The sequence below is a fragment of the Pogona vitticeps genome, chromosome W (genome assembly GCF_051106095.1).
Source record: "Pogona vitticeps strain Pit_001003342236 chromosome W, PviZW2.1, whole genome shotgun sequence".
Lineage (NCBI taxonomy): Eukaryota > Metazoa > Chordata > Lepidosauria > Squamata > Agamidae > Pogona > Pogona vitticeps.
Genome location: NC_135798.1, coordinates 823,082 through 850,765, shown reverse-complemented (window position 1 = coordinate 850,765; position 27,684 = coordinate 823,082). Strand labels below are relative to the sequence as shown.

General features: G+C 45.4%; 1 long non-coding RNA gene across 2 annotated transcripts; it reads left to right on the top strand.

Annotated features, from left to right (window-relative positions):
* The first annotated feature begins 81 nt into the window (after positions 1–81).
* LOC144584996 (uncharacterized) lies at positions 82–27,638 on the top strand. 2 transcript variants are annotated; one of them, XR_013539499.1, is made up of 6 exons: positions 82–988; positions 16,302–16,370; positions 18,933–19,916; positions 20,675–20,884; positions 22,453–22,604; positions 27,000–27,638. It is a non-coding gene; the product is annotated as an uncharacterized LOC144584996 (long non-coding RNA). The 2 variants fall into 2 exon arrangements; XR_013539498.1 differs by having other exon boundaries at positions 16,302–16,744.
* The last annotated feature ends 46 nt before the right edge of the window (positions 27,639–27,684 follow it).

Below are 27,684 nucleotides of genomic sequence, written 5' to 3'. Positions count from 1 at the left end.
TGACTTCTTATAGGGAATGGTTGGTGGCAGCTTAGTTAACGTGTGGCAGATCCCAGTAGGTCTGGGTTTGTCACAGATACTTTTCTGGATCAGCAGCTTAACAGAGACTACATGTCTTGCTGTTTGATCCTAGGCTGACGAAATAGCAGAGGAACACGGGCACTAAGGAAAGTGATTCACGTGCCTCGTGCTTGTCACATTAGCATTGCCTGGAGACAAAGTGAAGTGGGTAAAACTCTTAGGAGCTCCCGTATTCTGTTGACAGACACTGTAAGCAGTAAGCTTTTAAAGGAAGCACTGCTTTTTTTTCTTTTGGTTGTTAAGGAAAACCTGGAGTGTGCTCTTTGAAAAAGCAGAGAGAAAGGTTAGTAGATAAGGAAGATGGAGTCAGAAGCAGCACTTTTGCCGCTAATTGCTTTTTTGAGAAGAGGTATTGATTTCAATTGTAAGGAGACCAGGAGAGTTCAAGCAGAAACAGCTGTTCATGGAAGATTAATGAGGGAGCTAGAGAGAGAAGAAAGATTCTGGGAAGACAAATTTTTATCTCATTATGACAGAGAGGAGTCTTTTCCAGAATCAGAGCAAGACTGGGAGCAAACATTTATGGATGATTTTTACTTTGAGGAAGATGAGGAAGAGATGTCACAACTTTCAGGATGTCATTCATTAATGACAGAAGCCTCAGAGAATAGTCAATCATTGGACTTTTAATAAAACAGGGATGTCTGTGAAAGGCGCACAAGACAGTTCCAGAGACATTCCAAATATGCAAGGAATTTCAGCTAAAGTTGATAACTCTTTCACACATGCGCTGAAATACTTTTTTCCTGTACAGCGTGGAGCCAGAGGAAATGGCACTGTGCGAAGAGAACTTTTTCCCATGCTGGACAACATTCCAGATTGTGGAGCTAAACCAAGGAAAGCCGAGTTGGACGCCTGCAGAGAGCAAACACATCTACGCCCGGAAGACCCTTACTCCAGATGACAGGTGTGAAACCGTGAATGTACTAGTTGGGAAGAAATCCTAGCAGAAGATAGAGGGGAGGATTCTTTTCCCCAGGGGCCTAAAAACTCTCAGATGCCCAGGGAACTGCAGAAATTATGTCCAGATGACTGCAGGAGAGCTCAGAACCCAGCAATTAGTGATCCAATAGAGGAACTGAGTACATTACAAACAGTGGCCTCTATGTGGAGTTACTTTCCTACTGAATATTGCCAGTTTAACCATCAACAGAGGGCTGAAGAGAGAGATTTAGCAGAGGAGATGTTGCTGACAGAATTTCCAGGATGCGGAGAATTTTGTCGGAAAGATGTTATTTTGGGGCAAGCTTCAGTTAAACCCATTGTGTCTCAAATCCTGTTAGCATTTCTTAGCGCAAATCGCGGTTTTAGCAGAGTGATTCGCAGTCCAGGCAGTCCAGAAATAACTCACACACAGTCCAGCAGCATTTCCTTCAGCAACATGTATTTACAGCAGTATTTACAGCATTCTGGCAGCATAACGTGTAGAAGTGATCTTCAAGCAGGAAGATACAACTGACTGTACAACTAACACATATATACATATACAGGACCAATCAGATTATACATTGCATCATCCATGAGTTGCATCTTCCATGAGTTGCATCAGCACTGCTGAGTCATCCTGACTCAGTTTTAACACACCTGATCATTATGGATTCTCATTAATACACTCCATTCTGCTCAGGCCTGTAATTTTCCTTGACAAATCCCTGACCAAAAAGAACTGATTAACATTGACTCAATAAAGTTAAAAGGGATTCCTATAGAAAAAGATCAGCGAAGGGTTAAGCGGATGCTGAATGCTGCAGGAGCTGAAGGAGGTGGGGGACGAGAGGGCAAGCCTGCCGTCTCAAATTCCTTTCAGCAAACGGAATGGGCAGCCTTTAAAAAGGAAGCAGATTCATCCTATTTAACTGTTATGAAGATCCAGATTTAGTAGTCATGATGCATGAGAGAAAATTGCGGATGAAGTATAAGTCGATGAAAGTTTGTTTAAGACAGTGCATTTATCGGAAAGGAAGGAATTGCAGCCAGAGTTGGAAGCTCAGATGCAAAAATTTAAAGAGACTATGCTGCGATTGTTTCAGGATGAGGAGGAAATGGGCAGTGAGACAGGGCTTTCTATGGCCGAACAGCCTTCCACCTTAAAAAACCCTTTGCAGCAGCAGAGTCATGTTTTTCCTAAAGCGGAAGGGTCTGGTGTGATTTCAAAGGGAGTAAAATGATTTGCAGCTCAGAGACTGGACCCAGTAATGTTTTGTTCCAGAAATTGTTCCAGCCATTCAAAAGTTTCATGGCACTAGGCCGAAATTGTCAGCAAAGCATAAAGCTGATTTATTGAAGCAAACGGAGGGGAAGTTTCCTCGTGTTATTGTTCCTGAAAAGTTTGTTTGCATAATGATGTTACTTTGAGTGCAGCTCGAGAAAGGGCAGAACAGCCAGATATTTTGTCTCAACCCGTGTGTTTTTATTGGAATAAGGATGGGTTGCTTTGTCGTAAGGTCCAAACACACTCACTGAGGGGTTCAAATCCTTCAGTGCAGATAGTTGCGCCTCAATTTTTTCAGGTTACAGGTTTTAAATCTCATTTGTGGGGGTAAATGTCAGCATTGCAATTTTAAGAAGACCTTGCAAATGGTAAATGAGTATTTTTATTGGCCTAAAATGAGAAGTGACGAGAAGTATGTACAGTCATGTTCAACTTGCAGGGATGTAAGGAGCAGAGAATTTTCTATTGGAGACCATGTTTTTGTAGCAAAACTTTCAGAAGCTGCAGAATCAGAATCCAGTCGGGAAGGCCTAGGCAGAATTTTGCAAAGACTAGGGACGACCAATTATCTTGTCCAGGTGAAAGGTCCTAGTAATAAATCTTTAATTTGTCATGTCAACAGGATGAAATTGTATCTGCCTGCAATAGCCAAAATGGATATGTGTAAAAAAATGGTTTTGGATCAATGAGATCAAGAAATCTTGCCTATTTTTGGAAATATTGAAAATGCTTTGGTTAATGATGATTTTGAGGAAACTCAAGATCCAGAAGGGGATGCACAAGAATGGCTTGAATCTATTGTTGTCTATTAAAGTGAAGTGTTTTCTGATGAACCTGGTAATTGTGAAATAGTGAAACGTGATTAATACTGGTGATCATGGACCTCTTACTTGTGATCCTATGTATGTTGAAGGAACTAATGTCAGACATTTGGAGAGAATGGTTAATGAATTGTTGGCCTCCGGAGTTATTGAGCCTAGCCAGTCAGAATGGAATAATCCTATATGGACAGTACCCAGAGAAAATTCAGATTGTGTTATTTTCGAAGTGGATTTCAGTCAATTGAACCAGATAACTGAACGAGATTGTGTTTCTTTACCCAGTGTAGAGACTATAACAGAGAGGGTGTCTAATTCTGAATGTATGTCTGTACTTAGAGTGGAAGGAGGTCTTTTTCAAGTGGTCATAGATGAGGAGTCAAGGGATAAAACCAGTTTTGTCAGCCACGTTGGGAGATTCCATTTGAAAAATTAGCACGTGGTTTGAAGAACACAACTCTTACTTTTCAGAGAATTGCTAATGAAATATTGAAAGATTTGCCTTTCTCAGTCCCGATTTTGCTTCTCACATGGAATATGTTGAAATTGTATTGTGCAGATTGCAAAACGTTGGTTTAAAGGTACAAGCTGATAGATGCCGATGGCTCAAGGGGAGAATTCCTTATTTGGGTTATTGGATTGGACCAGGATACTGCCAACCCTCAGATATTCGAGTGTTTGCCATAAAGAATTGGCCTGCACCTACTGAGAGAGAACAAGTTTTGGCATTTCTCAGGTTGATTGATCATTTCAAAGAGTTCGTTTCTGATTACAGCAAATTGGTTTTGCCAATCAAGAAGCTAGTAAGGAAACAGAAATCTGTTAAAATCAATTGGATACAAGCTTGTGAAAATTATTTTCCTGTTTTGCAAAAACAGCTTACTTTGAACCCTATTCTGAAATTACCTGACATTGACAAATCTTTTGTGATGCAAATTATGGCAACAGGTTTGGGCCTAGGTGCTGTGTTGTTACAGAAAGGTGAAGATGAAATCTTACACCCAGTTGCTTATGTCCGCAGAGAGCTTAATTCTCAGAAGAAAAATTACTGCAGACATGAGAGAGCAGCCTATGCAATTTTATTGGCAGCCCGTCTTTTTAAACCACACTTACAGAAAGTTGTTTTGCAGACGGACAAATGTGCTTTAACATGGCTGAGCAGAAAGAAAATGTATTACCTAAAATTGTTGTTCTGTAGTATTGTGTTGCAAGAGTATAATTTTATTATTCAACACATGCCTGGCAGAAAGGCAATGGTTTATTTATTTATTTATTTGATTTGTACCCCGCCTATCTGGACTACCAGACCACTCTAGGAGGCTTCCAGTATAAAATAAAAATAAAATACAATTAAAATACAAAAATGTGCATGGACATGGAATAACAATTACAATCACAGTAAAATAAGGAAAATAGTATAAGAAAATTTGAAAAAGAATTCAGGAATTGGCTGGAGGGAAGGCCTGAATGTATAGCCATGTTTTAATTGGGTTTTAAAAACACCCAGCGTAGGGGCCGCACGAATCTCCAGAGGCAAGCGCCAAGCCACCGATTCCCAACTCGGACAGCCTCCCCAGGTGGATACCGTGGTCGACGGTATCAAAGGCCACCGAGATGTCGAGGAGAACCAACAGAGACATTTTCCCCCTGTCGGCCTCCTTCAACAGGTCATCGTACACATAGACCAATGCCGTCTCTGTACCGTGGTGCGGCCTGAAGCCCAACTGGAACGGATCCAGGGCATCTGTTTCATCCAGGAGCGCTTGAAGCTGGTCGGCCACCACCCTCTCCACCACTTTGCTCATGAAAGAAACATTGGCGTCGGGCCTATAATTGCCAATTTTGTCCACCGCCATATTTTCTTTCTTATGGGCCTAATGAGTGTCTCCTTGAGGGCAGAGGGAAACCTGCCCTCAAGGAAAGATCCATTTATTATTGCAGTGGCCCATTCTGTTGTTATCGGCCTGGCTGCTTTGATTAGCCAGGCCGGGCAAGGGTCCAAGGAGAAGGTGATGGCTCAACAGTGGTCAAGCACCTTGGCCACAGAACCAGGCGTGACAAGCTGAAAGGAGTCAAAGGTTACCAGGCAAGACAGAGCGCTGGATATCTCTGCTCGACTCACTGTGTTCAAAAAAGGAGAGAGGTCCCGGCGGATGGCCTCCACTTTAGATTTTAAAAAGGCTGCAAACTGGTCAGGTGAAAAACTAGGGGGAGGGCTATCATCCAGACCAGTTCCGGATGGGTCGCGCACTATACGGAACAACTCCGCCTGCTGATTTGATGCTTCGCTTATCTGGTTAGTGAAGAATGATAGACATGCAGCCTTTACCTTAGTCAGGTAAAGGTTAGTTGAGACCCTGACAGCTATCCAATTAAAGTCCGTCAGGTTCTTCCTCCACCTATGCTCTAACCTTCTCCTGTATCGCTTCATCGCTTGAAGCTCCTGGTTGAACCAGGGTGCTGGGCGGGTTCTGCTACGGAGACGGTATTTCGGTGCGATTGTGTCTATGGCCCTGGTGGCAGCAATGGACCAGCTGTCAACCAGAGCCTCGACAGAGGTGCTAGCCAGGTCAGCCGTAACACCTCTCATGGCATCCTGGAATGTGGCAGGATCCAGTAGCCTTTGGGGGCAGACCATAGGAATAGGTCCCTGCTCCCTGAGAGGGGGGAGCGCCACTGAGAGGTTACATTTTATTAGCTGGTGATTTGACCATGACAAGGGGACCGAGACGAGGTCAGTCACCATGAGATCACGCTCATTCCAATTAGTGGTAAAGACCAGGTGTAATGTATGGCCACCCACGTGGGTGGGGCTGATGACATGTTGGGACATGTTGAAGGAAGCCATGGTTTCCAAGAACTCAAGAGCTGGCCCAGTGGTCTCTGCCCCCATGTGCACGTTGAAGTCACCCAAAGCCTCAGGGACCTCAACAATGCCGCGGAGACAAAGTTGGCCAGCTCTGGTAGGGAAGTGGATAGATCGCGGGAAGCGCGGTAACCCAGCAAAATCCCAATACCATCCCTAGCCCCAATCAACATGTGGAGTGCCTCTAGCCCTGGCTTTACCACCGAGGAGCACCTAGTAACCTCTAAGATGGATTTGTAAACAACGGCTACTCCCCCCCGGCCCTCCAGTCTACCCTGGCGCTGGACAGCATAACTGGGCGGGCAGATGAGAGCCACGAGAGGGCCACCCTCCCCACTAATCCATACACACACACTTTTCCTAGTGTAGGAAATGGGCAGCCCCTCTCCCCAGGGGCTCTCCTGCCCCCATTGCTATGTGGGGGGATGGAGGGTCAGGATTCAGGTCAGGGCCTGGTTCCTGTGCCCAGAACCTCCCTCCTTTCCAAAGGCATTAGCAGCCGCCTTCGCTGCCAGATGGGAGGCATACAAATGAAGTATCATCATCATCATCATTTATTTATTTATTTATTTATTTATTTATTTATTTATTTATTTATTTATTTATTTATTTATTTATTTATTTATTTATTTATTTATTCAATTTCTACCCCGCCCCTCTAGACAACGTCTACTCGGGGCGGCTTACAAACATTAAAACACATTAAAACAATGTAGAAAAATAACTAACATAATTATTATAAGAACCCGACGGACAACAACTGGATAGCTGTCAAGGTCGCAACTAACCTTTACCTGAATAAGGTGAAGGCTGCATGTAGATCATTCTTCGCTAACCGGATAAGCGAAGCGTCCAACCAGCAGGCGGAGCTTTTCCGTATAGTGCGCGACCTATCCGGAGTTGGTCCGGGTGATGGGCCTCCCCCTAGTTTTTCACCTGACCAATTTGCGGCATTTTTTAAATCTAAAGTGGAGGCCATCCGCCGGGAGCTCTCTCCTTTTTTAAATGCAGTGAATCGAGCTGAGATGTCCAGCGCTCCGTCTTGCCCGGTTATTTTCGACTCTTTCCAGCCAGTAACGCCTGATTCTGTGGCCAGGGTGCTTGACCGCTGTCGGGCCACCACCTCCTCCTTGGACCCTTGCCCGGCCTGGCTAATCAAAGCAGCCAGGCCGAAAACAACTGAATGGGCCACAGCAATAATAAATGGGTCTTTCCTTGAGGGCAGATTCCCATCTGCCCTCAAGGAGACACTCATTAGGCCCATACGAAAGAAATCTAGTTTGGCGGCGGACGAAATTGGCAATTACAGGCCCGTCGCCAATATTTCTTTCATGAGCAAAGTGGTGGAGAGGGTGGTGGCAGACCAGCTTCAGGCACTCCTGGATGAAACAGATGCCCTGGATCCATTCCAGTCGGGCTTCAGGCCGCGCCACGGGACAGAGACGGCATTGGTCGCCCTGTATGATGACCTTCTGAGGGAGGCCGACAGGGGCAAAACGTCTCTGCTGGTCCTCCTCGATATTTCGGCGGCCTTTGATACCGTCGACCACGGTATCCTCCTGGGGAGGCTCTCCGAGTTGGGAATCGGTGGCCTGGCGTTAGCCTGGCTCCGTTCCTTCTTGGAGGACCGTCCCCAGAGAGTTCAGCTTGGGGAGAGTGTCTCGGCCCCGTGGAACTCCAACTGTGGGGTTCCACAGGGGTCGATTATCTCCCCAATGCTATTTAACATCTATATGAGGCCACTAGCGGGGGTCATCAGGGGCTGTGGAGCGCTGTGTCATCAGTATGCTGATGACACCCAGCTCTACATCTCCTTTTTACCAACAGCAGGTGATGCCGTCCTGTCCCTTCAACGCTGCCTGGGGACTGTACTGGAATGGATGCAGGAAAATGGCCTGCGGCTGAACCCGGACAAGACGGAAGTCCTGAGGGTGGGCCCCCCCGTGGTTGGTGGCTTGGTTGGCTCTCTCTCGTTTGGGGGGGCCACCCTGGCTCCGGTGAGTGGGGTCCGCAGCTTGGGCATACATTTGGACCCGACGCTCACCATGGAAACACAGGTGGCGTCGGTTGTCCGCTCCGCCTTTTTCCACCTTTGGCGTATTGCCCGGCTGCGGCCCTATCTTGACTCGGGGGCGCTCACCACCTTAGTACACGCGCTCGTAATCTCAAGATTAGATCACTGCAACGCGCTCTACGTGGGGCTACCTTTGAGGCTGATACGGAAACTCCAGATGGTGCAGAATGCAGCAGCCAGACTCCTTACCGGAGGGAGAAAATTCCATCACATTTCTCCTACCCTGGCTAGACTGCATTGGCTGCCCATTCGTTTCCGTATTGACTTCAAAGTTTTAATGCTCACTTATAAGGCCCTAAACGGTTTGGGACCTCGATACTTGGCGGAACGCCTTCACCCACCAAGCTCTACCCGGACCACCCGCGCGACCCAGGAGGTGAGGCTGAGGAGCCTGACGCCGAGGGAGGCCCGGAGGGAGAAGACACGAAACCGGGCCTTCTCGGCGGTGGCTCCTCGCCTTTGGAACAATCTCCCTCCTGAGATTCGCGCAGCCCCTACGCTGGGTACATTCAAAACTCAACTAAAAACATGGCTGTATGTCAAGGCCTTCCCTCCTGCCAGCACCTAATCTAACTTAATTTATTTTTCTCTCCTTTATCTATTTATTATTTGCAATTATCTATGATTTTTGTCATTTTCTGTTAATTGATTTTTAATTTATTTTATTATAATTGTATATATGTTCTTGTTAGCCGCTCAGAGTGGTATAGATTTACCAGATGAGCGGGATATAAATCAAATAAATAAAATAAAATAAATAAATAAATATTATCCAAGATGGCAACATTAAGAACCAGAAAAAAAGGGGAAGGAACTTAGGTGACTGGGGGGAAGGCCTGTCTGAATAACCATGTTTTTAGTTGGTTTTTGAACACACCCAGCGAGGGTGCCAGCCGAATTTCAGTGGGAAGTGTGTTCCACAGCCGAGGGGCAACTGCCGAGAAGGCCCGGTTTCTTGTTTTCTCCTTCCGGGCCTCCCTCGGCGTCAGTCCCCTCAGCCGTCCCTGCTGGCTATGTCGGGTGACTCGGGTAGATCTGGGTGGGAAGAGGTGATCTGCCAAATATTGAGGTCCCAAACCGTTTAGGGCTTTATATGTAATCATTAATACTTTGAAGTCAATGCGGAAACGAATAGGTAACCAGTGCAGCACAGCCAGAGTGGGGGAGATGTGCTGATATTTTCTCACCCCACTAATAAGCCTGGCTGCTGCATTCTGGACCATCTGGAGTTTCCGCAAGAGCCTCAAAGGGAGCCCCACGTAGAGTGTGTTACAATGGTCTAGTCTCGAGATTACGAGCGCGTGGACTAGAGTAGTGAGGGCCCCCCGATCAAGATATGGCCACAGCTGGGCAATCCGCCATAGATGAAAATAGGCAGAACGGACCACGGACGCCACCTGGGTTTCCATGGTTAGCGCCGGGTCCAGATGTATCCCCAAGCTGCGGACCTCACTCTTTGTGGCAAGGGTCGTCCCTCCAAAAGAAAGGGAGTCACCTATGCCGCTGACGGGAGGGCCACCCACCCTCAAGACCTCCGTCTTGTCCGGGTTCAGCCTCAATCCATTTGACTGCATCCATTCCAGTACGGTGTCCAGGCAGCGCTGAAGGGACTGGACGGCATCCACTGAAGTTGGAGTAAAAGAGATGTAGAGCTATGTGTCATCAGCGTACTGGTGACACGATGCCCCACACCCTCTGATGACCCTGCCCAGCGGCCTCATGAAGATGTTAAACAGTATTGGGGAGATGATCGACCCCTGTGGAACCCCACAATTGAGATTCCACGGGGCCGAGACATTCTCCCCAATCTGCACTCTCTGGGGGCGGTCCTCCAGGAAGGAGCGGAGCCAGGCAAGTGCCAGGCCACCAACTCCCAACTCGGAGAGCCTCCCCAGGAGGATACCGTGGTCGACGGTATCAAAGGCAGCTGAGATGTCGAGGAGGACCAACAAGGACACATTGCCCCCATCGGCCTCCCTCAACAGGTCATCCAGCAGTGCGACCAGTGCCGTCTCTGTACCATAGCGTGGCCTGAAGCCCGACTGAAATGGGTCTAGAGCATTGGTTTCATCTAAGAGCGCCTGAAGCTGGTCTGCCACCACCCTCTCAACCACTTTGCTGAGGAAGGACACACTGGCGACGGGCCTATAATTGCCAATTTCATCCGCCGCCAGATTTGGTTTCTTCCTGATGGGCCTAATGAGTGTCTCCTTGAGGGCAAGGGGTACCTTGCCCTCCTGGAGAGACCCATTAATTATTGCAGTGGCCCATTCAGTTGTTACCGGCCTGGCTGCTTTGATTAGCCAGGCCGGGCAAGGGTCGAGAGAAGAGGTGGTGGCCCGACAGCGATCAAGCACCTTGTCTACCAGCTCTGATGTTACAGGCTGAAAAGAATCGAGAATTACCGGGCAGGACGGAGCGCTGGACATCTCTGCTCGATCCATTGTATTTAAAAAAGGAGAAAGGTCACGGCGGATGGCCTCCACTTTGGATTTAAAAAACGCTGCAAATTGGTCAGGTGAGATGCTAGTGGGAGGCCCTTCACCCTGGCCAATTCTGGATAGATCGCGAACTATACGGAAAAGTTCCATCATCATCATCATCATCATCATCATCATCATCATCATCATCATCATCATCATCATCATCATCATCATCATTCCTAGCTATCTTCCAACCTACCCACTTCTGCTCTTCCCTCCGACTTTACTCACAACCCTGGCAGGAGCTGGGAGGGACGCAGGTGGTGGGGTCTTGCGGCTGGCTCTCCCCCCCCGCCTATCGTGATGCCTGAGTTGGTCTGGAATGGATGCTTCAGAGCCATTGGCTTTACAAAAGACCTGCCTCCCACCTACAAAGACTAAAATGATCCCTGTGAGGAGGGAGTCTTTCTGGGTTGCATTTCTCTTTTTATTTTCTCCAGCCCTCCATATAGGAGGGACGAGTCTTCTTCTGTCTCTTCCCAAAGCCCCCTCCGCCCGTCCGTCAAGAGGAGCCTCCAAAATCAGAGGCTGCCGGAGAGGTGGTTCGTCTTCGGAAATGAGGAGCCGGCCTTTGGGAAACGGGCTGGCCCTGAAGGGGGCCTTTGGGACCCGGCCCCCAGAATGGGCTCTTCCTGGCAGCCAGGAGAAAACTTTCCAGCAGATATCCTCTTTCTTGGGGGGACCAGAGGAACTGGCCGGCAGGATCTACCCCTCCAGTGCTGACCCAGGGGGAGGGGGAAAGGGGGCAGAGGCCACCTGGCTGGAGAGCAGACTAAGGGGCCTGGATCTAGACTCCCTCGCTCCCAGCTGACCCCCTATCTTCTCCCCCCTCCAAGCCCCATTTCTCTGGGGCCCCTCCTATGCCCCCAACCCCTACACATGAACTTCGCCTGAGGATCCAGAGGGAGATGGGTGATGGCCCCGGGGGGGAGAGGAGAGAGCAGTGTCCCTAGAACAGGGGTCAGGGAACTTTTTTACCTTTTACCCCCTAAAAATGTATATGCGCCGACATTAGCCCCTTGATTTGGAAGGAAGGATTTCGGTCACGTGTGTCTCAATCACACACAGCCAGTTGAGTGCCGCTGCTGCAGCCTCGCCACCTGGGCCACTGCCGCAGCCTCCTCCACCGCCTGGTGGGGCCACGCTCAGTCTTTGGCCACACGGGGGCGGCTCTCTCCCCTGGCAGGCAGCTCCTGGGTGACCATCAAAGAGCAGCAGGTGGCTTGCCTGCCAGGGGTGCCCGATGCCACCTCCCACTCCATCACCAGCTCCAGCGGCCGCATTGGGGCTCAGCATCAGAGCTCCTGCAAGCCTTGCTGTCAACGCGCCGCGACAGCTGCCGCACAGAAGCCAAGAGGCTCCACCAGGCCCACATGGCCAACATGGAGGTGCCACCGAAGGAAGCCATGCGGCTGGGCGAGTGCCGCTGCTGCCCGACGGGCTCCTCCAGGAACGGGGACTGGGTGTGAGGTGGCAGCATTCCAGCTCTGGGAGGCTGAGGCTGGCCCGGGCCGCTGTCGTGATCACACCCACACCCCTCTGCCGCAATCCACCTCTCCCGGCACTGGAAGGAGAGGCCCCTCTTGGCCAGGATGCTCTGACCACTCACCCTCTGCCATGGGCAGCCCCGTCACCACTGCCTCGGCTGCCATATGCCACCGACTGGGGCCCATCACTGGCTGCCATCCGTCACAGCTCAGTTGCAGCGGGGCCAGAGAAGGGGGCAGGAAGGGGGCAATTGGGCAGCTGGGGACACCCCCTCCGGGTAGAAGAGGAGGAGGAGGAGGGAATGTGGTTACGGTTGTGTCCTCATTACCCCCAGGATTTTCATTTTTACCCCATTTGGAGTAATTTACCCCTGTTCCCTAACCACTGCCCTAGAAAGATATTCCGCCAAAGGGGAGAAATATACCCCCCCACTCCTTAAGGGAGTGAGGGGACCTCTCTATTTCTCATCTCATCCTGGGGGTGAGGGGGATCTTTAGTGGGGCTTGTGCATGTGAAGCGTGATGGGAAGTCAGGGAGGGGCCGAGATCTTTATACTCCGAAGGGGCAGGAGGGATGCCCCCAAGCAAGGCACCTGGGCCCCCTTTGTGTGTGTGTGTGTTTGTGTTTTTTTCTTGGTGAGTCCACTCAGGCTCGCCTCTTTCTCCCACATTGTGGTTGTTTCTCCCCCCCACCTTCTCCAGCAAAAGTCTGAGCATGACCCCCCCCCGAAAGCCCTTTTGTTCCAAAGCTTGGGGGAAATTCCTGGAAAGCCCCAAGTGGGAAGGGGGCCTTTTTTGCTAGGAGGAGGAGGCTGCAATGGGGGTGGGTGTAAGGGGTGGGGATGATAGAACAGGGGCCCAGAGGAATGGGGCTTGGAGGGGGGAAAAGATAGGGGGTTGGCAGGGAGTTCGGACCCAGTCTCCTTTGGCTGCCCTCCAGCCAGGCAGCCTCTGCCCCTTTCCCCCTCGTCCTCTCCACCCCACCCTTCCCCCTCCCCTGACCAGCCCTAGAGGGGTAGACAGGAGGGGGGGAGCCCAGCTGCAACACCCCACAAACTGCATCCCTGGAACTGACGTCAGCTGATGCTCTACAAGCCAGTTGGGACACACCTCATTGGAGGTGGAGACTGCGGGCTCAGAAGCCACAAGGACTCCTAATGTCCGAGCATTCTGAACCCAGAGGCTAAATACTCAAAGCTAAGGGGTTTTTTTAATTTTTGGGTTAGAAAAGAGTCTGTGTGGTTCTTATAAACAAAGATGTCTTATAAATGGAAAATACAGTATTTTTTAAGAACAGGTTTATCAATATTCTTAACCTCTTCCCCAATGTATTCTTTGAAAGAAAATTTTGCCAAAATTCCCTCCCTTCCATGCATTTCTCAACATTTTCATATTAAATCCTTATTGTTGGTTATAATACCTGAAATATATCAATTGATGTGCTATATAATAACATTTAATATTGGTTATCTGACTACCTCCTTTTTGTAATATCTACCAACATTTCTTATTAATCCTAGCTTTCTTATTATTATTGCAATATATATTAATCATCATCACTCACCATTATTTTAACTACTTACCCAAAATCTTTATTGGTAACATCCAGAATAGGATCTGTTTAATTTTAAATAATGCACTTCTGCCAAACCACAAAATGTTTCATGTTTTATATTCCTTTATCTTTTGACTTATCTCATTCTTCAAGCAATCCGAATTCATTTTAAATACGTCTTTACCCCGGTGTGCTTTGGAAGAAAGTAAATGAAAAAGCAAAGAGCGAGGAGGTCTGTTCCGTGCACATGGAGGTTGGTTGTCCAGTGGGTGAGCTTTCCTTCATTGGGGCCAACTGAAATTCCAGCCTGGTGTGTAAGCTTTGGAGTCCTCCAGAACTCTTCATCATCCTAAGTAGTGCTTATGTCAGAGTGGTGCAGTTTTTAAGCAATGCCTGTTGCCGAAGCTCCTTTCCAGTCAAAGCAGTCAAGAAAATCAGGCAAGGCTATCGATATGGTAAAAGGCGACCTCCTAGCCAGTTTCAAGAATATTGTTTTGGAATATCGTCAGTGGCAAAAGAACAAAATGGTGGGTGATCTCAGTTTGTTGGTGTTTCAACTGAGGCTCTGTGGGTAACTTGGATGCCATTTCCCAGGTTGAAGTCAGTGCCACTTATATACTCATCTATTTAACACTATAATTCATGTTGTCCTAAACTTTAATCACTTTGATTATGATAAACAGCAAAAACACATTTCAACTCCCATAAATCCTAACCAGCAGAACTAATGGCAAAGGCTTCTGGGAGTTTTAGTCCAGGAACATCTGGGGATACAAGGTTGGGAACACCTGGCATAGAAGAAAACATTCACCTTTATCAAGTAGCCTCTTGATTTGCATGGGTTAAGTAGCCGTAGCCAAGGGATTGCTTTCTTCCATTGCAGTGAGTGTAGATCAGGGTTATCATCATCATCATCATCATCATCATAGGTATCCTTCAGTCTCGAGAGACTATGGTAACATGCTCTGAATCGAGGAGTGACCTCTCCAGAGTGTGAAGCCTGTGTAAAGTAATATGAAAGATAGGCTGTTTCCCAAGCAACAGATCCCCCCTCTCTACGTTGCTGAAATGGTCCAATGGAAAGGCAAGAGCCAATACAACTGGTTCCAGCAACGTCGCAGGAGTTGGCAGAATGACACGAACTGCCTTTGGGACTCCAGCTTTTGCCTCTAGGTTAATGCCTGAAGCCTCTTCCATCAGCGGATGTAGCCACAAGGCACAGAAGGTTTGAAATCAGAGTTTTCCTTCTCCTAGATGGGCTGCCTTCCATGGCTGATGAGCCCCACCTACCCAGCCTGCTCTTTAATAGTGCAGAAGTATTATCTGACCCTTAAAACTTTCCTGCCGCTCAGGTGTATGCAAATCTAATTGGCTTTCATATTTACCATATTAAGGAGAGATAGAATCAGAGAATTTGAGAATTTCCTGGGATATGCTCATTTAAAGCAGAAAGCCCCACCCCCAGGCCATGTGGTGGGGAGACAAAAGAAAGCTCAGAAAAAAAACTCAGCAAAACATCCATGCAAACATACCTGGCCTTCACCCTCAGCCCAGCTTCCTAGGGAGAAGGGCCCAGGTTCCTGGGACATGCTCATTTAAAGCAGAATGTCCCACCCAGAGATCAGGGTAGCTCTGGGCAAAACAGACAACTGGATTGAAGTAGTTTATTTAAAAAAAGGTTTGGTTGATTGACGTCTAATTGTGTGGAATTCTGTGACATGATTAAAGCATTTAGTAAACATGATCTAAAAATTAAGTTCACCAGGACATGGAATCTTGAATCCATGAGACAATCTTTGGTCTAGATGGGTGGGATAGAAATCCAATAAATAAATAAATTCTATCAGGTTCCGATTTCCTTACCCCAGTGGACTTAACTATTAGACAAGATGATCCTTGAGTCTTTTCCAGCTCTCCAACTCTAATACTTTATCATGGAGGACGAATGGGAGACCAGGAAACTACTTGATTCATGCATCTGAAATGCTTCAGAATTCCTGCCGAATTAAGGTGAAGGAATGTGTTGGTTTGGAGATTGACTTGAACTTTGTATAGCATTTAGACACTATTGGCAGTGGCTACCTAGGTATGCCTTGTGAGTCAGAATATAATGAGAAGTTTCAGAACACACTGCACTAGATTGGATTGCATGAACCTGAAAAAGGCAGATCCGCAGACCTGTGGGGAGCCATCCGGATGTTACTTACTGGGTATTTCTGCGTGGCATGGGCCAAAAGGGTTTCTCTGTAAGCGTCTGTGGTCACAGCCCTTGGATAGTCTCAGTATTCTCACTTAAAATTAGGTTTTGTCAGTTGCACACGGTAGGCAGATCCAGTGTTGCTGTTCTGCTGACGGAGCTGTTTCCACCAGCAAAATCAGGGGAGAGGGTTTCCTCTCCCTTACAGACTCCAGTGTGTCCTTCAGACCTGGAGCAGCGGGATGGGAAAGCCCACCAGAAGAGGGTTTCAAGTGGCCTGGAGGAGCGACAAGGGGCAGGGATCTCCTAGTATAACACTGAATGTCTTAGTGGGACATGAGCCGCTCAGAGTGGTACCGACTTACCAGATGGGCGGGATAAAAATCAAATCAAATCAAATCAAATCAAATCAAATCAATCAATCAATCAATCAATCAATCAATCAATCAATCAATAAATAAATAAATGAGCAAGGTCTCATTTTATTTTATTTTATTTTTCATCGTGAAATCTTGTGTGTTCTTCCAGGAGTCATCTTTGGCGGCTAGGCATGAATAAGTGAGCAATGAAAAGGAAGGTTCTTTGCAAGAGTCAGAGGTATGGAAATACGACAGTGCTTGAATTGAAGGGAAAGCTCATTTGAGAATAAGAGACTGAGCCAATGGACTGTACAATAGAGTCTGGCAGGAAGGGCATCTTGTGCTGCTCCTCCTTCATACGATTCACGGTTTAGCTCTATAGAGCCCATCACCAGGAGTTCAGAATGTCCTCTGAACAAAAATGGATGTTTCTTCCTAGAGTGGGTCCCATAACCATCGTTGGAACCCAACTGTCTGGGCCCTGTAGCGATTCTGTTGTCTGCCTATGCGGTTCTTGCTCGTCTCGGCTGAAGCAGCCTTTCCCTTGAGTCTGACTGCAACCTTTGTGCTCCGGTCAAATATCTGGCTGGGGAAGCCCTTAAAGCTGAGCAGGTTTGTAGAAAATGTAAATATGGCACATGTTAGTTGCACTTTGAAAGAAATGATTATTTTTTTTTCTTCACATGATACGGATAATTCAGTCCAGTGGATTTCAAAATGGATAGCAATCCAAAACTAAGCCATGTAGAGATGACGCTTGTTATCTTTTCTTTCCAATAAAAAAAACATACAGCTGTCATCTTATTGCCTTTTCCGTTATTCTGCATGGAGAAATTCTTGTCTGTTCTGATTTTTATCCTTGATTTATTTTTGCAAATATACATTGTTCTGACTCACATCCTGAACCAGAAAATCTGCATTAAAAACATAATGACAATGCCAACAGTTTTCAGAGAAATGGAAGAAGTGTGGGAGAAATGTCTCCTGTAAGAAGCAGCTACAGATAGCAGGGCATCCAAGTTGCTTTGTATACCTCTAGAGCCTTGCCTTGCAAGGCAGGTGCATTGCAAAGCAGCCTGAAACTTAAACAAAGGCACATGCACACCCCGTCAATATGAGTGTTGTATAATTCTTGCCGAACTAGCAGACTATTGCACTGGTATATAAGGATTTAAAACACAACAAATTCCTTTTTACTCCCTGACCAAAATCCTGTTGCATGGCTGCGCCTTCGTAACTTGCCATTGCTCCAAGAGTTGCCACATGTCAGGCCAAAGCAGAAGTCCAACCCCGCCAGCAGTTTTGCAGCCATGCAACTAGCGGCTCTGTCCATTGCACAATCAGGTGCCTGATGAGGATTAGCTGGCCGGCAGTCCCTTAGGAACATCTGCAGGTGTCACTTTCTCCTATGTCAAGTGCCATAGGATTCCAACCAGTGAGTGACGAAAGAGCAAGCATGTTGTGGGAGATTTGACATCTCGGATTGAAGAAGTGATGCAAAGTCAACCCTCTCTTCACACTTCTGGTCTAATGTGTCATTGGGTGTCCTTTCCAAAGGGAGATGTGACAGTGGACTTCCTCTTCCACTTATTTAACATCCTTCTCCACTTTGAGATGTTAGAGTCATCCAGTAGACTGGGGATCAGTGTTGGGGATGGCTGTTGTCTTCATGCCACACTTGTGAGTTTCCTTTGGGAATCTGGTGGGTCACTGTGTGAAGTAGTTGCACTTTTGGTCTGTTCTAGCCCAGCCTTTGACTCCTGGCTTCGGAAAAATGATTGGGTTTCCTTGACTTTGTCCCGGTAGCAGTTCTTCGTTTCTTCTTCACGGTCTGCTGCTGACTTTTTGGATGATGATGACTGTAAGCAGCCCCTTATCTCCAAGAAGATTTATGGGGGTGCCGGAAATTGGGATGAGTACGAAATCCAAACAAACCTCTAACTGCTGAGCAGAGCCACTTAGATCTCAGCCAGGTCCTGTCTAAATTTCTTCCTCAGAAAGCCAATCTCCTTATTAAGAAAGCAACACACACAGACACATCCTTGAGTTATACTCAGAATAATCTGGCTCTAAATCTTCGGTAGCGAATACACATGGCCAATTAGACATACAGCTAGTCTGTTCAAGAACTAATACATGCAGATTTAGACATTACTGCTTTATTGAAAAGAATTGCTTTAGAAAAGATTTCAGTTGATAGTAAAATAGTATAGTAGGTACATTTTCATTCAAGACCAACGGAACACTCCACTCCCCCCACTCCAGCTGGAAAAATAAAGAAATGAAACTATGCTAACTAATATAAAGGGTAACATAGTCCATCTCACGTGTCTTGGGTCTTCAAAGGCTGATGCTAGATGAAAACCTGTTGACTTCCATCAGTCCAAGGTAGGAAAAATAGTCCATTATGGGAAAAGCACGTGTCTGCCCCTTTCTCAGGCAAACTCCATCTTTTTCTCAACTCCTCACTAACTTCCTTCTTCTTCCCAGAAGGCTTCATAAGGAACACCCCCTCCTGGGTCTTGTTGTCCCGCCTAACTTTCTCATGGAGCTTCAGTTGTTATCATTCTTTGTGGCAGAATTATTTTGACTACGAAAGTCTCTGCTCTCTACTCAGCTTAGCAACGAGATAACCAGAGAGCGAAGCTTCTCTGAAACAGCATGTAAAACTTTCCTACTACAGAACAGACTTTAAATCAAAATGGTTGCTATTGGGACAATCTTAGGACTACATATCCCATTCTAATACACATAAAAACACAAATCATCACAATGACTGCTTTCTTTCTCTCATTTCCAGATTATGTGTACCAACGAAGAAAAAGAAGAGGACCCGTTAAGAATGTATTCAGATTTAAAAGGCTGTGTAGACATTGGCTTAGAGTGGGTCGGAGGCATCTCAAGCTAAGGAAAACAACAAGCCAAGTTGCTTCCCCCAGCCCATCCGTGGGGCACTCTCGATGATGGGGTCTGGCTAGGCATGGGTACCAAAAGGAGGACATAGAAAGACAAAAAAGAGGACAGAGGAGGATGTATGAAATATTTCATTTGAATCATTCCGGATTAATCCCACAATCAATACAATTTTATTACAATAGCTGCCAATAAATGTCTCTTAGTGACCTGAACAAGAAAGAGTAATGGTAAAAAATAAAAATAAATACAGTGGAGGCTTTTTTTAAAAAATACCCAAAAAAATTTAAACAGCCAATTGTACATTTATTACCTTATAATCTTTATTAATTATACGACATATTTATTGGAGGAGCCAACTTTTCACAGAAGATCTTCATTAGCAATCACATGCATCAAAGTTTTCACAGGTAATATTCTTCAAATTGGACTTCCGACTGGGAGCAAAGCAAATAAAACCGAACCTGCCCCTGCTCGGCTTCAAGATCCCCCCTGCTGCTCACACTCTGCACAGGCTCAGAGGCAACCTTGCTAATCTGGACGCCCAAAAAAGGCTCTGGCGCAGGCAGGGGGAAAGCGGTGCCAGGCAAAGCCGAATGAGGCAGCCTCCCTTCCTGTGATGGTCATCAGTTAAAGGCTGGGGAGTATGGGAGTTAAGAGTCCCCGGAACGGACTTTGAACACACACAGTCCAGGCGCTCGCCTTCCCACTGATGCCCTCGGGCACTTCTTCCTCCTGCCTGACTCGGCGGGCAGCACTCTGCTCGCATTGCTTTTCTGGGCTCCACGTAGGCTGGGCAGGCATGGCGGATCGCCGAGCAGCAGCACCGCGGAGGAAGGGGGCGAGGGCTGCATTCTGGCACCAGTGGAAGGTAATGGGTGGCCAGGTGAGGGGAAAGACGGGGAGGGGGGTCCTTCTACCTCTACCTCTCCCATCCAAAATTATAACATAAAATATAAAAGAGCTGAACATTTTAAAGCTATATATCTTTGCCTGCCAGATGGAGAACATTAGGCTAAAAAGGAGGACATGTCCCCCTTTTGCTGGACATCGGGCAACCCTAGGTCCGGCCTGGTTGATCTAGGCTTGTAAGCTGTCTGGCCAAGAAGACAGCGTGCCCTGAAAGGCTGATTAAAAAGACATGGGCTAAATCACAAGGAAGATCCGGCTGCGGTGGGAGAAAGGTCCAGAGGGGCCTTGGGGGGGCCAGGACAAGTCTGGGAAGGGGGTCCTGCTTGTCCTGTGCGGCCTCCCGACAAGCGGGGTGAAATGCTGGCTTGTGTTTCGATGTGCGCTGTGCCCCAGTGAGGGTGTGCTTGTTAAATATATCTATATAAAAGAGCGGCTCCAGCTGCTCTCTCCTTCTTGAAGGGAGGCCCTGAGAGGGGCTCTTTCAGGCTCCTTGGTCACTCTGGGCACCCCTCCCCTCCCCAGGTGTCCCTCCCATCAGTTGAAAAGCCCCTTCCTAGGGATCATGCAAGGGAAGATTGGGGGTTCCCAAAACAAAGTGGGTTGGGGGGAGGGAGAGAGACTGGAAGGGGTGGAGCCCCAAAGGGGGGCAGAAACAGGAGATGAGACACCCATATGGGGGTTGCAAGAGCCTCGTGATTCCTTCCCCCCTTCCAACAGGGTCTGCCAAGCATTTCACAAGCCATTCACATGTTGGGACATGTCCAAGGAAGCCATGGTTTCCAAGAACTCAAGAGTTTCTCCTGTGGCCCCGTGCTCCGCAAGAACTTTAGAGTTGCCCAGGACAATAAACCTCGGGGACTTCAATGTCAATGCTGAGACAAGGACCATCAGCTCCTGACTGGAGAGTGCTGGGTCACAAGGAACATGGTAAGCCAGCATCCTCCCAATGCTGTCCCTGGCTCCCACCGACGCGTAGAATTCAGAGAATACTTGTCAGATTTGTGGATGACAAAAAATTTGGTGGAATAGTGAATACCCTGAAAGACTGAAAAAAAAACTCTAAATGATCTCGATATGCTCGAGCACTGGGATGAAAACTTCAAATCAGAACAGATCGTAAAGCGGTCGTTGTGCTAGCACCAAGAAAACAAGACAGTAATGATTAGAAGCCAACACAGATTTGTTAAGTCCAGATCCTGCCAAACTTATTTGATCACTTTTTTTGATTAGGTAACCTCCCAGATAGACAGAGAAAATGCTGTAGTTGTATTCTATGTTAACTTCAGCAAAGCTTTTAACCAAGTGCCCCATGATCTTTTAATTGGTACACAGTTGGCTACAGAATTGTACTCAGAGGATGATGATTAATGGCTCCTTCTCTAACTGGGAAGAAGTCACAAGGTGGGTAACCCAAGGCTCAGACCTGGGCCTGTGCTCTTCAACCTTTTTATTAATGATGTGGATTGGGGATGCAGGGGATGCTAATCAAAATTATGAATACAGTGGTGCCTCACTTAATGATGTTAATTCGTTTCAGCAAAATAGCTGTAGAGCAAAAACATCGTAAAGCGAAATAAAAAAAGCAAATTGAAACACATTAAAAACCGTTTAATGCATTCCAATGGACTGAAAACTCACAGTCCAACGAAGATCCTCCATAGGGGCAGCCATTTTTGGTGCTTGTAGAGCGAGGAATCCGTCCAAAAACACAGCATGGAGCCATTTTGAGCACATGGCGGCCATTTTGAAATCCTGACAATCAGCTATTTTGATTGTTGTTATGCTAAGAATGGTTCCCGAAGCAGGGAACTGATCTTTGCAAAGCGAAAAAACCCATTTAAAACATTGTTTTGCAATCGCAATTGCGATCGCAAAAACATCATCGTGAAGTGGATTCGTCGTTATACGGGGTAATCATTAAGCGGGGCACGACTGTATCACAGAATTAGGTGTAATAAACAATACCATGGAAGACAGAAAAAATCAAACTGAGCTTGATAGGCTGGAGACCTGGGCTGAAAGCAACAGAATGAAAATTGAAGAGAAGTGCAAAGTACTGCACAGCTGGAAAAAAAAACAATTGCAGTTACAAGACTGCATGGCTCAGCAAAACTACGAATGAGAAGGATCTGGGAATTGTCGTGGATCACAAGCTACAGTAAATAAGAGCCAACAGTTTGATGTGGCTACAAGAAAGGCGAATGCATTTTAGGCTCACTGTGAGTTTCTTGATGGGAACTCAGGGAGCTGCTGTGACTGAAGCTCTTTCCACAATCCATGCATTGATATGGTTTCTCCCCAGTGTAAATCCTTTGATGTGACCTCAACAGACCACTCAAACTAAAGCTTTTTCCACATTCTATGCATTTATATGGTTTCTCCCCAGTGTGAATCCTTTGATGTAACTTAAGGTGACTACTGTGGCTAAAGGTCTTTCCACACTCTATGCATTTACATGGTTTTTCTCCACTATGCGTTCTTTCATGTTTCCTAAGGAAAGACAGCCAAAAAGGCGAGGGAAGAGAACCAGGGATGTGATGATGCCAGACCGGAGGATGTTCCTTTGGGCTTGAGTTTGGATGCGCTCTTCAGTGAGGGACCTTTTAGAAGGAGGAGTCATGAAGGCAGGATCATTTTTCACACCCAAGTAAGTACATCAAGTTCAAAGTATATTAACTTTTTTCCTTCTCAAATTCTCTGCAATGATTGTACTTATTTTTCCAGAAAATTAGAAAGGAATTTCTCAAAGTTGATTAAAGAGGAAACAAATAATTAAAGCAGTTTTTGAGCAAAAATGAGTAACAAGGGGGGGAAAGGACAATATTGGAAAGGAAGTGTAAAAGTGGATGAATGCAGATTATTAGACTCGAGAACTGGTAAGGAGAAGTTAGTGGTAGATGCCGGGAACTGGCAAAGTCTGCAGAGATTATTAAGAGGGTGAAGAGAAAGGACAGGTCCACGAAAGGGATGGGATGTAGAATTTATAAAATACTATTACAGGTAGAGAATCATCAGGAATTTCTGAAAACATAATAGGAAGCAGAGATGGTTAGGGAAATAGATATTCAGGTAATATAATCTTAGAACTGCAAAGCTAGAAGGTAAGTGAACTCCCAATTTCTGGCTCCAGAGCTAGGTACTTAAACCAATGTGTATGGAAAGAGGGGAGGGAAGAATTTGATAAATCACATCTGTGAGAATAAAAGCAAAAATTTAAACATTGAAATTCAGAAGGTATTTGACCCCAGCTAAATTAAATATTACAAATTCTAAATACTGCATATTACAGTAGTACCTCGGTTTACAAAATCAATCTGTCCTCCAGGACATTACGTAATGCGAAAAATACATATACTGGAACACGGTTGCCAAAGCGATGGTGGTGGCGCTACTGTAACGACCAAGGGCCCTAGATGGGTTGCCTTCCAAGGCTAACAGGTCCCACTTACCCAGGCTGCTCCCTTGCCGCATCTGATGACACAGAAGTTGAACGCCTTAGATTTCCCAAAAAAATTAATTAGGGTTTTGGAAATGACTCATCTCGTGGGCTCCCAGATGCATCTTCAGTATCCAGATGTAGTGGATAAAGTTAAGAAAGAATGGTTGGAAATATGTTCAATTAATGAAGCAGGTGGGAACAAAATAGGTGTGTTATGAGAGGAATTGCTATAAGAGAATCCTGTAAAATAAAAACATTGAGAGAAGAAAACATAGGGATAATAAAAAATTACTAGCGATTCAAGCTAAAAGAAAGGAATTTGAAAGTGTGGAATTAGAAAAGGTCCAGAGGGACTTGATAAAAGACTTTTTTTGAATTTAGTAAAAGGTAAAGGTTCCCCTTGACAATTTTTTGTCCAGTCTTGTTCGACTCTAGGGGGCAGTGCTCATCCCCATTTCCAAGCCATAGAGCCAGTGTTTTGTCAGAAGACAATCTTCCATGTTCACATGGCCAGTGCGACTTAGACACGGAACGCTGTTACCTTCCCACCGAGGTGGTCCCTATTTAGCTATGTACTTACATTTGCATGTTTTTGAACCGCTAGGTTGGCGGGAGATGGGACAAGCGATGGGCACTCACTCCGTCATGTGGATTCGATCTTACGACTGCTTGGTCTTCTGACCCTGCAGCACAGGCTTCTGCGGTTTAGCCCGCAGCGCCGCCACATCCCCCTTTGAATTTAGTAATAAAAATTAAAAGCTTTTAGCTAGAATAGTACAAATTAAAAGATCAAAAAATACAATTGGAGTGATTAAAGATGAAACGGGAAAGAATTGGAGTATAATGAAGGAAAAATTAAAGATACTACAGGAATTCTATCAAAAGTTATGTAAAGGGAACAGTGTATCAAAAGAAGACACAGAAAAGTATATTAAAGAAAATGTTAAGAATAAACTATTAGAGAATGATAAAAGAGAATTAGATAAAGAGATAAAGGATGAAGAAATTATAGAGATGATTAATAAATTAATAAACTGTAAAACTCCAGGTTTTGATGGAATGGGACCAGAATATTATAAAACTTTTAAATCAATATTGATTCTTAAGTTAAAACTGTTTTATAATGAAATATTGGAAGGAGAGAAAATACCAGATTCATATGAAGACATTCAGATGACTGATTCAGTAAAAGGCAGAGTGAGTAAAATTTACGGATTCCTGCTAAATGTAGAAGAAGAAAGCTATAAAGAAGGGGTGAAGCTAGTGTGGGGACAAGGCCTTGGAAAAAGGATAAATGAGGAAGAATGGAGGAAGATGTGGAATATGAGGGCTTTAAGATTTATGTCAGTGAGAATAAGGGAAAATTATTTAAACTGTGTCTAACATGGTGTTTAACATCAACAAAATTAAACAAAAGTAATGCTAGTTATCTGAATGTTGGAAATGTGAGAAGGAAATTGGTTCATATTGTCGGGATCTGCAAGATGAAGGAAAGTAGGGGTCTTGCAGATGAAGCCTCAGGGGCAGGGATCTTTCTCCTTGACCAGCAAGGGGGAAAAGAAAAGACGGGACACTCGAGTGTATGGCAGCTGTTCAGAGGCGGAATCTGGATAAACCAGGACAGCCTGCCGTCAGGCCTCTGTCCAGAGGAATCTCTCATCCTTTGCCGCGCCCCCTTTTTTATTGTACTCTACTACCTTTGCACTAGTTAATCAATACAGAGGTAACTAATTTCCTTGAATACACAGCAGAATAACCAGAGCGCTAGTAAACAGAGACAGCTAATTTCCTTGAATACAAAGGCATCAGTAAACACAGTGGTTGGTAAACAGACAGGCTGGTAAACAGGCACAGATACCATCCAAATACACAGACAAGTTCCTGAATACACGAACACTTTAACTACATTATCCAGAGACAATAGACAGCAGGTTAATGATCATCCTTACTGGAAACTAGTGACTTGCAGTTTTAGCATGAGGCCTGCCATTGTCATAGATATACATTTGCTACTGCCACAGACATATACATTGTAACAGCATAACAGCATAAATTTTCCCCACATCCCAACCGTTTTTTATTTATTTTGTTGAAGACAATGGCTGTTGTCGACTCTTGAATCTTCTGAATCCAGGGGGTTCCGGTGCAGGCATGATAGCAGAAAGTCTGGTTCATCTTCAGCAGAGGGTGGCACTGGGAATTAGGGAAGCATTCCAATAGCCAAACCTGCTTCCTTGTTGCACTGAGAGGCAAAACTCATTCTTTACAACTTTAAAACATTGTTCAGATGGAATGAAACCTGGAATCTGGCAAGAGAATTAGATGGCATATTCTGATGACATCAACATTACAGTGTAGATTACAGAAAACACAATAGTGGATAGCTAAAATTACAATTACAATAATGTTTGCATAACAAGATTACTGAACAATTTTCAGGAAAAGAAAACATCAGATATATAAGCACAATATACTGCTAAGAGGCAAAAGCAAAAAACTTTAAGGTATACAGAACTTTTTTGCATAGAAATATGTGACACAGACAACTTCCCCACTGAAGACACACACACCATGAATTTCTTGTATGATACTTGACTGGAGAGATACATATAGAGCTTGGCAAAAGAACAGCAACTTATTTTGAGGGATGAGTAGTAAAGAATGATGCTGGTATGCATCTGCCTGGCTCCGGGCAAAGCTCTTAAACTGTAGAACTGACTGAATTAAAAAGTTGCCTGCTAGTGCCCTTAAATTTCCCCTGGACTGAAAATATGTTTTTACAAGCATGTCAGATGTATCAGCATCACAGTGTACAAAATTGCCTACTGTGGGGCCTACTTGTATGTGGTGGGAATGTGAAAAAGTACAAAGATTTTGGAAACACATTTTTAAAGAATTAAATTATATACATGGAAAAGACATAGAATTGAACCCTGGGATCACTTTTTTATCAATATTTGAGAATGTGGAATATGATAAGATGATTAAAGATTTGATGACTAATTCGTTAACAGCAGTGAGATTAATAATAGCTAGGCAATGGAAATCAAAATCTGAATTTCAAATGGATAAATGGTATAATGAAATATGGAATATAACTATAAATGATAAATTAACTTATAATCTAAGGTTAAGAAAGGAGAGTTGAAAAAGAATAGTTTTTATGAAATATGGGGCAGATTCTTGGAATATGTATCAACAAGAGGAAAGGGGAAAGCTCCAAATGAAGAATCGATGCAGTTCTGGAGAAGAGAACAATAAAAGAAGAGGAAGAATATAGATGGAGGAAGAAGATTATTGCAAGAGGTCCCATCTATGGTGGTGGGGAACACAGTTAAATGGTATTTTGATTTGTATATTTTATGTTTATGTTTTAATTAATAAAAAAATTTAAAAAAGAAATCTGCTTGGTAGAGGAAAGGAAAGGAGAAAAGGAGGGGCTAAAGGTGTCAATATGGGAAGAAGAGGTAGAAGGTCAAGGGAAAAAAAAGATTCAGTAGTAGGTTGGAGAAGGAAGGAGCAGTAATGAAGAAGGAGAAAGAGGAGAGAAATATAGATGTCATGTACGAGACGGAATATTGAAAGATTTTCCTAACTTAAAAGTTGGCAGGCTGTTGCCAGATCCGGAGGTGAAAACAGAAGGAGAGACGACATTTGAGGCTCAAGAATGGATGGTAATAGTTTTCCCGCGGGGAGAAAAGGGTGGAAGGAAAGTGACTCGGCCAGATCAGACATGCAGCAGACCTCCGAAGGAAGGAAACCGTGTTGTGGCACCATATGGGCGGGGAGGAGTGCCCCACTGCAGAATACCACTGATCAGGAGCGATTTGGAGTGAGTTGCCCAAGTATTCAAAAGAGTTATCTCCAAGTTATGGACATCTGCCTAATTTGTCCTGTTTTGATCCAGTTGAAGTGATTATAGAAACACTGCAAGTTAATAAAGTTGAAATTCAAATGTTCCCGATACGCCTCAATCATTATTTCCCACCAAAACTGAGGAATTGCTTCAAATTTCAAGCAAACCCAATCATACATGCATTTATATGGTTTCTCCCTGTCAGTGATCAGCTCCCCTAGAGGATGCTTGACTGGTCGGACAGAGAGTAATTAGAAGCCTGTGCTCCCTCATTAGGCTGTGTCGAGTCCTGGTAACACCAGCCAAGGGCCGCCCCAAAACTTCTGCTTACAAGTCTGCCCTAAAAAGATACTTCAGCAACCTTAGAAAATTCCAAAAAATAAAAACACATGAGCTTTGTAGTCAGTAGACCCACTTTGCTCAATTAGATAG